We start from the raw sequence: 14019 nt of genomic DNA, 5'->3' as shown, positions 1-14019 counted from the left end.
AACACTGCGGGGTCTTCCAATCGTGGAGTGGGGTAGGGGTGGGTATGCGTGTGTGAGGTGGTGGGTGGGTGGGAGTGTCAACAGTCCATTGTCCTCCCGAGAAGGTGGCTCTGCTTTAGGGGACATAAAGTACCTGCCTCCCGCCTTGGAGTGGGAACGCCCTTCTTGGTACACTGTTTGCAAATAGACTAGCCGAGATTTCTTTCCTTCCTGCTTCTCTCCATTTCTTTCTTTTTCGCAGTACGTGACCTTGGGCAAAAGTTAGGTAACTCTCTGTGCCTTAATTTCTTTATTGGTAAGGTGTGAGTAAAAATAGTCCCTACCTGTTACGGTTGTTATGAAAATAAAGGAGTTAATTATGTGTAAACAATGGCCCATGGTCAGGTCTGTATAGGTGTCCTTGTTAAACCACAGCTCGCATATTACATTTCCTCGTTCTGGGGGGAATTCTGTGGTCAGGACCCTCCTCTGCCTCTTTCATTTGGTCGTCCCTTCTCTGACCAATTGGTGGCACTCATGATTTTCTGAGCAATTTCAACTACTGAAAAACCTTTCCCTCTCAAAGAAAAAAAAAAAAAAAAAAGAGACTCTCCTATATACAGGCCCTCATTTGGATATGGGAGCAAGATCCCAAACAGCAAACAGTTATTGTATCCCTCCTGTGTGCTAGAATCCCTTCAAGCTCCACACACGCCCTGTGCACAGTGGATCCAAGCTCTTACTTGGTTATGAGGAAAGTACTTGTATTGTAGAGGCCTCCCCCTCACACACTGAGTTTCCTGAGGCCGGAGACCGTGCCTTTATCCCCAGTGCCTGGCACAATTTAGTCATGCAATAAAAGCTTGTTGAACCCACATGTCCGTCGCAGAGGACTGGCTGAGTGAACCACGGTCTGTGCACACAATGCAGTTCTGTGCAGCTATACAAAGGAATGAGGAACTACCTCTGTGGACCTCCATGGGACTCCAGGATCCATTGTTAAGAGAAGAACAGGGAGGCAGATGCTATGTATATGTTGCCTTTGTGTGAGAAAGACAGGAGAAATGGGAATAATGATGCATGCATTTGCTTACATGTTAAAAAAGAAGCAATGGAAATATAAATTTAAAGCTAATAAAAATGGCTACATCTTGGAAGGAACAGAGTGAAGGAAATATGGATGAAAACTGGACTTCCCTGCATATACTGCTATTTGTAGTTTTGACTTTGGAATCATGTAAACGTTTTACATAGTTATTAAAAAAAAAAGCCATTAAAAAATACTCATTAACCTAAGAATATATCAAGTTACTGGCATAACCACATGGAAAAACAAGAAACTGACTTTAAACCCGACTCGTTGCTGTGAAATGGATTCCGACCCATAAAGACACTATAGGAGAGTAGAACTGCCCCTTAAGGGTTCCAGGGCTGTAATGTTACAGAGGAAACCCTGGTGGCTTAATGGTTAAGAGCTATGTCTACTAACCAAAAGGTCAGCAGTTCAAATGCACCAGGTGCTCTTTGAAAACTCTGTGGGGCAGTTCTACTCTGCCCTATGTGGTCAACTACGAGTCAGAGCCAGCTTGATGGCAATGGGTGTGGGTAATCTTATGGAAGCAGACTGCCACATCTTTCTCCAGCAGAGCTGGCAAACTTTGAGTTAGTAGCTGAGCGCTTTAACCACTGCACCACCAGGGCTCCTTATACTGACTTTAAAGCTCATTATTTCGACTGTATATCCTTAGTGTGATATATCCTAAAGACAAAAAAGAATGACAAAATAATCAAACTGCATTAAGTAATTATTGCTAGTAATAATGTCAGTATGATATGGTTACTGTTCTGTATGTTATATATATTTTACATATATGTGTGTAAATGAAATAGCAAATAAGTAATCCTCTAAGTATTGTCGGAAACCAAGGTTTCTAGTTAAAGATAAAAGAAGTACAAGTATTAAATCAATGAAATAAGTTCTAAATTCTGTAACCGGAAATTTGAATTGGCAAAGTCAGTATGAATCCATGATGAATTTTCCTCTTTCTACAAAATACATATATTCCTTGCTTTGGCCATTGAAAAGGCCAAGAAACAATGACAGACCAATGGCTATGAGAACCCCAGTGTTCAGATTCATCATCTTAACTGCCCTTTTCCGCTCAGAGGGACCAGGACTCTTTGAGAAATGGCTGAGTTCAGACCTGGGACAGGATTGCACAAGATAAACAAGGTAGCTATCAGATTCTACTGAGGTCATATAAAATGAACCCATGAACCAAGCTGAAGGGGCACCCTTTGGCTAAAGACGGAACAATTTGAACATCAAAATGAATAATGACTGCAATGGATTGAAACATGTCAAATGTGTACAAATCCATTAATTCATAAGATAATAATTAAAAAAAAAAATCCCTCACTGTTCACCTTTGGATCACCTAAGGAGTCAACTCTTCTATTTTGAAAATTGGTAAATAAGGGGGAAATAACCAAACGTACACCCTGCAGTATTTCAGGGTACCACAATAGTTAGTGAAGGTAATAAATGCAACAGGTCATTTATTAGTCATGCAACTAATGACTCATAAATGACTGGTAGAACGAGAAAGCCACCATTCACAATTCCTAATGAAGTGCTGGGACAAGGCAACGATCATCCACAGCTGTTAAGACCCTGAGGTGAAAGGTTGATGGAAAGTTTCATGTCTGAATCAGGCTGACAAGACCTGAGCCCAGTGCTTTATCATAACATCACTGAAAGCGAAAACAACCAGGTACTATGAACCTCCTGCTACAATGCAATAGGAAGTACAGGATATTAAAAAAAAATCAGGATATACCACCTATAAAATATTCCTACACAAAAAAATTGAGGCAAAATCTAATCAAGCTTCTAGATCCAACTAACAAAAGACAAGAAAAAAGGAGGGTCAAGGAACGACTTAAAAGACATCAAAATAGAATTATCAGTCAAGCTCAGGATGTGGGACATTCTACAAACTATCCGGTTTCTTCATTAATTAACAAGCTTGAACGAAATGTGATAGGGGAGGAGCTGATATAGATTAAAAGCCTGAAAAGACATATGAAAAAAGAAAATGTTGGATCTTGGTTTGAATAAACATATCATAAAAAGATATTTTTTGGATAGCCAGGGAAATTTGAACATAAGTTGGTTTTTGGATAAAGTTTCATATAATTTATCATCTAGGCACAACGTATTGAAAGTTAAAGGGGGCACAATTAATAATTATTCTAGTAAATTGAGTCTGTCCCAGGTAACTTGGTAACCCTGGTATTAGGCAATTTTGTAGAATTATTGTTAATTTTTTAAATTGATAAAGTTATTATCTTTGTTTTTAAATGATTTGTTAGAAAAGTCATTCTTAAATTTTTTAGTCTCAAGACCCTTCATACTCTTAAATTATTGAGTCATGCCAAGTAGGATGGCTAGAATGAAAAAAAAAACATGGAAAGTAACGAGCTTTGGTGAAGATCTGGAGAAACTGGAAACTTCATACATTTCTGGTGGAAATATAAAATGATGCAGCTGCTGTGAAAAACAGTTTCTCAAAAAGTTAAACACAAAGTTACTATAAGACCCAGAAATTCCACTCCTAGGATATACCCAAAGAGGACTGAAAACGTAAGTTCTTGCAAAAACTTGTACACCAATGTTCCTAGCAGAATTATTCATAGTTGCCAAAACAACTCAAATGGCCATCACTGAGGAAAAGATAAACAAAATGTGGTATATCCATACAATAGAATATTATTTGGCCATAAAAAGAATTGAAATACTAATATAGGTTACAACACAGATAAACTTTGAAAGCATTATGCTAAGTGAAAGAAGCCAGTCACCGAAGGCCACGTCTGGTATGATGCTAGTTATTAGAATGTCCATAATAGACAAATCCAGACATAAAATAGGTCAGTGGTTGCAAGGGCACAGAGAGAGGGGGGAACTGAGAGTGACTGCTAACTAGTATGGACTTACTTTTGGGGTTAATGAGAAAGTTCTGGATTTAGACAGCAGTCGTAGTTGTACCTTATGAATATACCAAAACTGGCTGAATTGTACATTACAAAATGTTGTATTTTTGGTTGGTGTTGTTAGGTGCTATTGAGTTGGTTCCCATTCACAGCGACCTTATGTACATAGGGTGCTCACAATTGTTCCTATTTGAGCCCACTGTTGTAACCACTCTATCAATCCATCTTATTGAGGGTCTTTCTCTTTTTACTGACCCTCTACCAAGCATGATGTCCTTCTCCAGGGACTGGTCCCTCCTGATAATATGTTCAAAGTACATGAGATGAAGTCTCACCATCCTTGCTTCCAAGGGGCATTCTGATTATATTTCTTCCAAAACAGATTTATTTGTTCTTCCAGCAGTCCGTGGTATATTCAATATTCTCCACCGACGCCATAATTCAAGTGCATCAATTCTTCAGTCTTCCTTATTCATTGTCCAGCTTTCACGTTGCATAGGAGGTGATTGAAAATACCTTGGCTTGGGTCAGGCGCACCTTAGTTCTCAAAGTGACGTCTTTGCTTTTGAACACTTAAAGAGGTCTTCTGCAGCAGATTTCCTGATACAATGAGTCTTTTGATTTCTTGACTGCTGCTCCCCTATGTTGTTGTTGTCGTTATTTAGGTGCCGTCGAGTCAGTTCCAACTCACAGCAACCCTATGTACAAAAGGACAAAACACTGTCTGGTCCTGCGCCATCCTCACAATTGTTATGCTTGAGCCCACTGTCGCAGCCACCGTGTCAATCCATCTCCTTGAGGGTCTTCCTCGTTTTCTATTACCCTCCACTTTACCAAGCATGTTGTCCTTCTCCAGGGTTTAGTCCCTTCAGATAACGTGTCCTTGATTCTAAGGAGAATTCTGGCTGTACTTCTTCCAAGACAGATTTGTTTATTCTTCTGGCAGCCCATGGTTGTTCAATATTCTTTACCAACACCATAATTCAAAGGCATCAGTTTTTCTTTGGTCTTCTTTATTCATTGCCCAGCTTTTGCATGCATATGGAGCGACTGAAAACTCCATGGCTTGGGTCAGGTGCACCTTAGTCCTTAAAGTGACTTTTCCTTTGCTTCCATATATGAGATTGTGTTTATGTGTTTTTGTAAAATTATAAATGAACGTGGTTAGATATAGAGATTACATTTTAAAATATTTTCTTCTTCAAGGAGAAATGGAAGAATGTAGTAAATTCCAGGGGTTTGGTGGCTAAACATTAAGCAATGCCTCTCACTTCTCCACGGATCATATGATTAACTGTTTGGGATGAAAACCTCTCCAGAAGTGAGAGAAAACAAAAATGACGTGTACTAAGAGTAACAACTGTTATGTTTACAGCATGGCAGCATTCCAGCTCTGTCTTTTAAGGTTCAGATGGTCCAAACATGGTTAATAATAGGATTTTGCAGCAGACTGTAAGATAATTACTGCTTGCAACAGAGCTACTTTTCTGATTACAGACCAAATGGAAAAATAATAGTGTGATATTTATAGCCTTTGAATGCCTGTAGAGAACGAGGTAACAATTATATCCTCTACAAAAATTTTAATATTGATTATGAAGGCTAGTTTGGGCTAAGAAACCAAAAAGCCAAACCTGTTGCTGTAAAGTCAATTCCAACTCATAGCGACCCTATAGGACGGAGTAGAGCTGCCCCATGTTTCCAAGGAGCTGGTGGATTCGAACTGCCGACCTTTTGGTTAGCAGCCGAGCTCTTAACCACTACGCCACCAGGGGCTAAAGAGTATAGTAATAGTTTTGAAAGCTTACATGCTTATAAAATTTGTAGTACAAGTTCAAGTACCAAATGACGTTTTAATGAACATGAAATCCTTTGGAATAGTGAAGGAGGGCTATAAACAGAATAACCTAGAAATAGCCAATAAAATAACCAAAGTCATACTGTGCTGAAAATTTGGCTAAACAAGTCTGCCTTCACCGTATGTAAGTCCAGATCCTCCCCAGGATGCCTTCCTCACCTTTTGAAATTGTAGGATTTTTTAGCTTCATTTTCACGTCTGTGCTGTCAGTTTGATACTTCTACACATATTTTTACTAAGATATTATATGATCTAAGAACATCTTACCCAAGGCTGTGGGTCCTGCTCACACCTTGGCTCTTGAAGATCTCATCCCAATGGTATTATCCTTTCCCTCCTGCGTCTCATTTTCTGCTCTCTACTTCATTCCTGCTGAAACCGAAACACCAAACCTGTTTCCGTCAAGTCAATTCTAACTCATGGCAACCTCATGTGTTACCAAGTAGAACTGCTCCATTGGGTTTTCATGGCTGTAATCTTTACCAAAGCAGATCACCAGGTTTTTCTTCCAAGGTATTGCTAGGTAGGTTTAAACTGCCAACCTTTAGGTTAGTAGCCAATGGCAAAGTGCTTGTGCCACCCAGGGACCTTATCGTTACTATTAGCACTCCAAAAATGCTCACTGTATTTCATCTTTTTTTTTTAATTGTGTTTTAGGTGAAAGTTTATAGCTCAAGTTAATTTCTCATACAAAAATTTATACACATATTGTTATGTGACATTAGTTGCAATCCCTAAAATGTGATGCGCACACTCTCCCTTTCCACCCCGGGTTTCTTGCACCCATTCAACCAGTTCCTGTCCCTTCCTGCCTTCTCATCCTGCCTCTGAACAGGAGCCACCCATTTGGTCTCATGTATCTGCTTAAACTAAGAAGCACACTCCTCATGAGTATTATTTTTTGTTCTATAGTCCAGTCTAATCTTAGTCTGAAGAATGGGCTTCAGGAATGCTTTCTTTTAGCTCTGGGTTAACAGAACGTCCAGGGACCATAGTTTCAGGGGTTCCCCCAGTCTCTGTCAGACCATTAAGTCTGGTCTTTTATTTCATCTTGAAAATGTTCTCCCTGCTTACGTATTCCTGTCCAGCAACTGCCCTATTTCTTTGCTCTGTAAAATGTCTTAAAATAACACAACACAAAACAAACCCGCACATACTGTCTCCAATTCCTCATCTATTATTCACTTAAAATATTTTCTGTCTTATGAAAGGTTTGCACTTGCTCGATATGTCTCCTAAGTCTTTTTAAAATTTGTCATAGCCCCCCTCCCTTTTTAAAATGCCACTTATTTGTTGAAGAAACAGGGCAAGTTGTCCTGTAAAGGGTCTGAAATTTTGGATTTGTTGGATCGTTTCCTCATGGTGTCATTGAATAGTTCCTCTCTCTCTCCCATTTCCTGCAAAGAGGTAGTTAGATTTAAAGGCAGGGTTAAATTCAGGGTCAGTTTTGGGGGGTAGTCTGCGGACTTCTTACTGTGTCACAGGAGGCACGTGATGTCTCGTTGTCCCACTTGTACTGCTGATAAAAAAAATAGATCTACAGGACTGTTATAAAGGTCCTCATCAATCTCCCCCCTAGTGGTTTTAGCAGCCATTGGTGATCATTACTTAATTCCATTACTTCGTTCCCCCCCCAAAAAAACCTGTTGAATCAACTCTGACTCATAGTGACCCTACAGGATTTCCAAGGAGCAACTGGTGGATTCGAACTGTCAACCTTTTGGTTGGCAGCTGAGCTCTTAACCACTGCACCACCAGGGCCCCAATACTTCATTAGGGTTACAAAAAGACAATTGTCGAATTCTATTTTTGTTTTTTGCATTTATTACCTGGAATTCTCCTTTAAAACTTTCCCTCAACAAATAGTTATTTGACCACCTTGAAATATAGTTTGTGCAGCAAAAGCAGAATTAATGCTTGATTCTTCCTCTTTATTACTGGTTTTCAGAATAATGAGTCAGTGCCCTACGATCTCCAATGGACTTCTTGACATTTTGCTATTAACTTTCATGAGATGTTACAGAATTTTACAGATTTGATGAGTTTTATTAACTGTCCAGCCTTCACATGCATATGATGTGATTGAAAATACCATGGCTTGGGTCAGGCGTACCTTAGTCTTCAGGGTGACATCTTTGCTCTTCAACACTTTGAAGAGGTCCTTTGCAGCAGATTTGCCCAATGCAGTGCATCTTTTGATGTCTTGACTGCTGCTTCCATGGCTGTTGATTGTGGCTCCAGGTAAAACGAAATCCTTGACAACTTCAATTTTTTCTCTGTTTATCATGATGTTGCTCATTGGTCAAGGTGTAAGGATTTTCGTTTCCTTTATGTTGAGGTGCAATCCATACTGAAGGCTGTGGTCTTTGATCTTCATTAGTAAGTGTTTCAAGTCCTTTTCACTTTCAGCAAGTAAGGTTGTGTCATCTGCATAACGCAGGTTGTTAATGAGGCTTCCTCCAATCCTGATGCCCCATTCTTCTTCATATAGTCCAGCTTCTTGTATTGTTTGTTCAGCGTACGGATTGAATAGGTATGGTGAAAGAATACAACCCTGACGCACACCTTTCCCGACTTTAAACCAATCAGTATCCCGTTGTTCTGTCCAAACAACTGCCTCTTGATCTATGTAAAGGTTCCGCATGAGCACAATTAAGTGTTCTGGAATTCCCATTTTTAGCAAGGTTATCCATAATTCGTTATGATCTACACAGTTGAATGCCTTAAGCTGGACAGCAAATAAGAAAGACTGAAGAAGAATTGACACCTTTGAATTGTGGTGTTGGTGAAGAATATTGAATATACCATGAGCTGCCAAAAGAACGAACAAATCTGTCTTAGAAGAAGTACAGCCAGAATGCTCCTTAGAAGCAAGGATGGTGAGACTGCGTCTTACATACTTTGGACATGTTGTCAGGAAGGATCAGTCCTTGGAGAAGGACATCATGCTTGGCAGAGTACAGGGTCAGCGGAAAAGAGGGAGACCCTCAACGAGGTGGATTGACATAGTGGCTGCAACAGTGAGCTCGAGCATAACAACGATTGTAAGGATGGCTCAGGACCGGGCAGTGTTTCGTTCTGTTGTGCATGGTGTCGCTATGAGTCAGAACCGACTCAACGGCACCTAACAACAAGAACAATTTCATTGTTGCTTGTTCTTTGACATGCTCAAATTGTCCCATCTTTTGCCAATAGGAGTCTTTCCATTTTGGCTCCTGTGTCCTGTTTACATAACCCTATAGTCTTACATCACTTCCTTGCTTTCTGGTGTGGCAAGATTGAATCAAACATTTCTCGAAAGAGCCCTGGTTCCTTCTAAAAGGAAATGCTATTTAAAGGCTACCATCTGAACACTAGATTGCCATTTCTCCCGAACTTTTATTGGATTTAGGCTTCTAGGCCTCAATGGACACACCTAGGAAATATGTGCTCTTTAGAAAGAGAAAATAAGTCATAATTCACACTGATATTTCCAACTCAAATTTAAGATTACAGGCTTATATCTCTTTAATATGAGACTATTATCTCTCTTCTCTTTCACTGTAAATATTAGTTCCTAAGAATATTAACATTAACCTAAGTATTGATTTGCTTTGTGCTAGTAGTATTAAAATGGCAATAAGGTTATTACTAAACATAAGACTATTAAACACAATTTAAGATTTCTTTTTGACTTTAGGATGTACTTGGAAGATAAATTACAATCAAATACTAGATTTCAAGTCACATGAAATAAGTGTTTCCTATACTTGACCAACTGGATGTATGTTTAGATGTACTTTTTGTTGTTGTGTTGTTTCTTTTCAGTTTTTTAGGGACAGCTTCTTTTTTCTTATCACTTTTCAGCCCACTTAATTCTGTGTCCATCTCTCCAATTAGCCAATACTGCTCCAGCTCAGGCCACAATAGCCTCTTCATTGCCCTATTCAGGGATTTTATGTCCCTCATATGTGATCCTTCAGCAACATTTCAGCCTTCTCTCTTTAAAACCTTCTCTTATTTGTTAGGATCCTGCCCCTCCTGGTTCTCCTTCTACCCTTCTGTCTACTCCTTATCCTTTCTCAGCTCCTTTGCTTTGAAAGGTTGTAGCTACCAAGGGCTTTGTCTTGGATCCACTTCTCATCTTTCAAACTTCCCTCCTGAGATGATCTCTTGCTTCCTAGGGCCTTCAATATCATCTAGATAGTCAACCCCCGACTGTGGACCTCAGCCCACACCCATCACTGAGCTGCACAATCAGACATTCAAATTCCTACCTGGTAGCTCCTACTGGGAGCGCTAGTGGCACAGTGGTTAAGAGCTATGGCTGCTACCTAAAAGGTCAGCAGGTCAAATCTACCAGCTGCTCCTTGGAAACCCAATAAGGCAGTCCTACTCTGTTCTGTAAAAGTCACTATGAATCAGAATCAACCGGACGGCAACAGTTTTTTTGTTTGTTTCTTCTTTTTTTTTTTTTTTTTAATCTCCTATTGTGTGCTTCATGGGTAAACTTAATAGTTATAAACTAAAATTTGAATCTTCTCCCTCCAAAACTTTTTCTCCTATATCTTCTCATTCTTATTGAATAATCCTTCCATCCACCTAGATATTTAAGCCAGAAGCCTGGGTTATTCTTTCTAATTTCTTATCTCCCTCCTCATATGCAATCTACTAGCAGATCCTATTGATTTTAGTATCAAAATATATCTTAATTCATACATTTGTCTTTACTGCTACTACCACCATCTCAGTCCAAATCACCACCACCTTCCCTGAAACACTCAAGTAGTCCTCTAATTGTCTTCTTGCTTTCATTCTTGTCCCCCATTCCACCACCATTAAAAACTTAGCTTAAAAACTTCTTTGCTTAAATCTTATCATCATAAATTCAAACTTATTACTATAGCTACAGGGCCCTATGTGGTCTCATCCTGTGTTCCTTCAACCTTACTTTATACCACTCTACCCCCTTCTCACTAAGCTCCAATCATGTTAGCCTTCTTTAGTTTCTCCAACAATCCAAGTTCTATTCTGCCTTGAAGTTCTCAAGTATGCTCTTCCTTCTGTCTGCACTTGACTTTCCCCAACTTTTGTCATCCTAACAGCTCAATGCCCCTTGCTCAGAAATGCTTTCTCTGTCCTGCATTTAATTTAGGCAGAGCCTTATCATGGTTGGTATAGATACGCATGTGTATATATCTGGTATCTATCTCTCCCATTAGACTGTAAACATCTTGGGAGTAGGGATCATTGTGTTGTGTTCACCCATGAGCACCCAGAGCCTGTCCATGGTAGACATTCAATAAATGCATGCTGGGTATTGAATAAATTTTATGAAATATAAATATTTTCGAATAAGTATATAAGTATTCAGGCATAAGTATAATGATACACCTCAGACTGCATTGCAAACAGCACATTAAATGAATATTGGCTATGCCTGATTATTACTCAGTTTTAGCTGAAGTAAAGCAAATCCTGAACGTAGTACCTATGACATAGTATTTGCTCAGTAAAGAACAGCTGTATTTACTAGGATGATTGGGGGAAATATACAAGCTATCTTATTTTTTTTTTTTACAGACTTTCTGCTTATACCCCTTGCTCAGTTGCATAGCACCCTGACTTTAGATACGAAAATAATTCATATTTGAATACAACTTTAAGTCTTTCATATGCATTTTTTATGTACTTTTCTTAACCGTACCCTGAGGCAGTTACTATTATCTCCATTTTACAGTAGAAAAAAATGAAGCTTAGAGAATTCAGGAACCAGGCCAGTGTCTCTCAGCTAATTGGAGGAAGAGCTGGGCTCAAATCCCACTCTCTGGGTTCCAATTCTAGTTTCACCTAATCAATCCACCACACAAATTAATCTCCTAACGAGGGAAAGTACCCATGATTTCCTAAAACACAGCCACATTTTATTGATGAGAATTGCCAGTGAACTTCTTGTTTCTCAAATGCTGAGCCCTCCCCCTTAAAAAAAAAAAACTATAAACAAAAATCATTCATTCAAAAGTGTTCTTTCTTCATGTCATGCATTTCTCTTTGTAAACATGACTTCTAAAAAATTACTTTTAATTGTCTTGTTAATACAGGCATGTCTCGCTTGTAGAAAAATATTCTTTTATGAGGAATTTTAGTGTTTCAAAAAATTATAAATTAAGAAATGAAAAAAAATCTTTAAATCCTATTCTAAATAATTTTGGGGTCTTAAAAGGAACCAACATAGAATTCTTTTAAATAATGACGTCTACCTGGCATGCTTATGGCAATTATTCAATTCAATGTACACATAAAGCAAGGACACTTGTAATGCACTGCCTGGCAGCAAAGCCTCCATTTTTCAATCTGGATATGTAAATTTTTAATCTTACAAATCTCTAATGCAGTTGCTGGATTACTATCTTTGCTGTATCTTCAGCATATAATAAAAGAGGCGTCTGCTTCTTTGCAGAATAATTAAGTTGAAGATGTTGCATTCGAACTATGAGGAAATGCAGATTTCTCCCTGGTTGTAATTCTTTTCAGAAAGGTGGCTTAGAGTGGTGCTTAAAAGATAATTCCAGCTTGCTAAATTTAGGGTATGGAAAAAGTCCAAAACAAGAATATTCCATGGGTAATTGTGCAAGAAATCTTAGCATGTGCAGCAAGGCAGTTAGTTTGTGCCACAGTCTTCATGAATCTCTCTCTGTCTCTTTCTGCCTTTCTCTGTCTTTCTCTTTTCTTTTTTCTCTTGCTCTCCCTCTCTTTTTGGCTTGACAAACAACATGTAATTTAGCAAGGTTGAAGGTTAACTACAGCAATGAATAACTCTTTACCACCAGCACCATGCATTAATTATAAAACAAGTTTCCATCTGAGTTATTTCTAAAACCACCCTCCTGTCAGAGCTACTCTGGGAAATTTATCAGTAATTTACCAGGACAGGCTTATCTTCTTCATCCTCAAGGCCGATTTCTAGTCATTCTCAGTTCATTGAGAAAAGAGCAACTAGTTGTAAAAGTTAATATGAGGAAACATACTGGCGGCTGAAACTTGCTTTGAAATGCCTTGAAAAAAGATACATTTGTTATGGATACCCAATGGATACAGAGGATATATAGATAGGTGATTAAGCAAATGTTGCAAAAAGCTCATTGTAGAAGCCAGGTGGTGAGTTCACGGGTGTTCACCCTACAACTCTTTCACTTGGAAAGGATGAAGGTGGCAGGTCCCAAGGTTAGTGGGGACCCACACTTTGGCTCCCAGTTAGCATCCCTGGGGTGGGAGGGTGCCAGACCTCCTTGCAGTCAGCTGTGTGGAGCCTGGGCTGGCTGGGCCCCAGAAATATCAGCAAGCTTCCCACACCACAAACCTGGTACCAAAGATGGTAGATTCCAGGCCTTTGAGGCTCAGAAAACAGACACCTGTTGCTGTCCAGTAGGTGGTTAATTAGAGTATTCAGGCATCCCCGCGCTTTGATGGTTCGCTTTATGCTACTTCGCTTTTACAAAAGATCTATGTTAGTACCTGTTTTCCATAATGGACAGAAATTCAAAGAGGATTGTCCCTTTTACAAAAAAAGACGAAAAGCAGAAATAGCATTCAGCGTTAGCAAGCTATTAAAGAGGCGGCCTGCACCCTGAGCAGCGAGAGTGGCATCGCCAAGCTCCTTCCCAGGGAACTACACTCAGCATCTCAGCATCAAGCCACCATAGCTTTGAACTGGGTCTGTGAGCATCTGCGTTTTGGCTGGATTTAGTCTGTGCATCCGTTAGCAAGATGTGTCCTAACATATCAGAAAAGCCTGAGAGCTCGTAAGGGTGTAAAGTTTAACAGAAAATTGGAAGTATTTAAGCATTTCCATCCTGGCGAATGAAATAAAGGCATTGTGCATGTGTTGAACTTGGTATGATTTGGTAGGTTATTTTTTGGGCCTGGGAACTCTCAAAAATGTTTCCCATATAAATTAATGGTAATTGCTTCTTACTTTAGGCAATATTGGCTTACCAAATGTTTCATATGAACTTCTACTTTCTGATAGCTGGGAAAACCTATACAGAGGATGGAAGGGTTTTGATCTGTGTAGCACTCTAAGACCTGTGTATATCCAGGGAGGAAAGATAGCATTCCAGACTGGGTATAGATTTTCTATTACCTGAGAAGGTTGGTGGCTCAGGGTCAAAGGCATTTTAAAGGGAAGAAAACTATTTCTAGAATGT

The sequence above is a fragment of the Loxodonta africana genome, chromosome 19, assembly GCF_030014295.1.
Source record: "Loxodonta africana isolate mLoxAfr1 chromosome 19, mLoxAfr1.hap2, whole genome shotgun sequence".
NCBI lineage: Eukaryota > Metazoa > Chordata > Mammalia > Proboscidea > Elephantidae > Loxodonta > Loxodonta africana.
Note: the sequence above shows the minus strand (reverse complement) of the source record.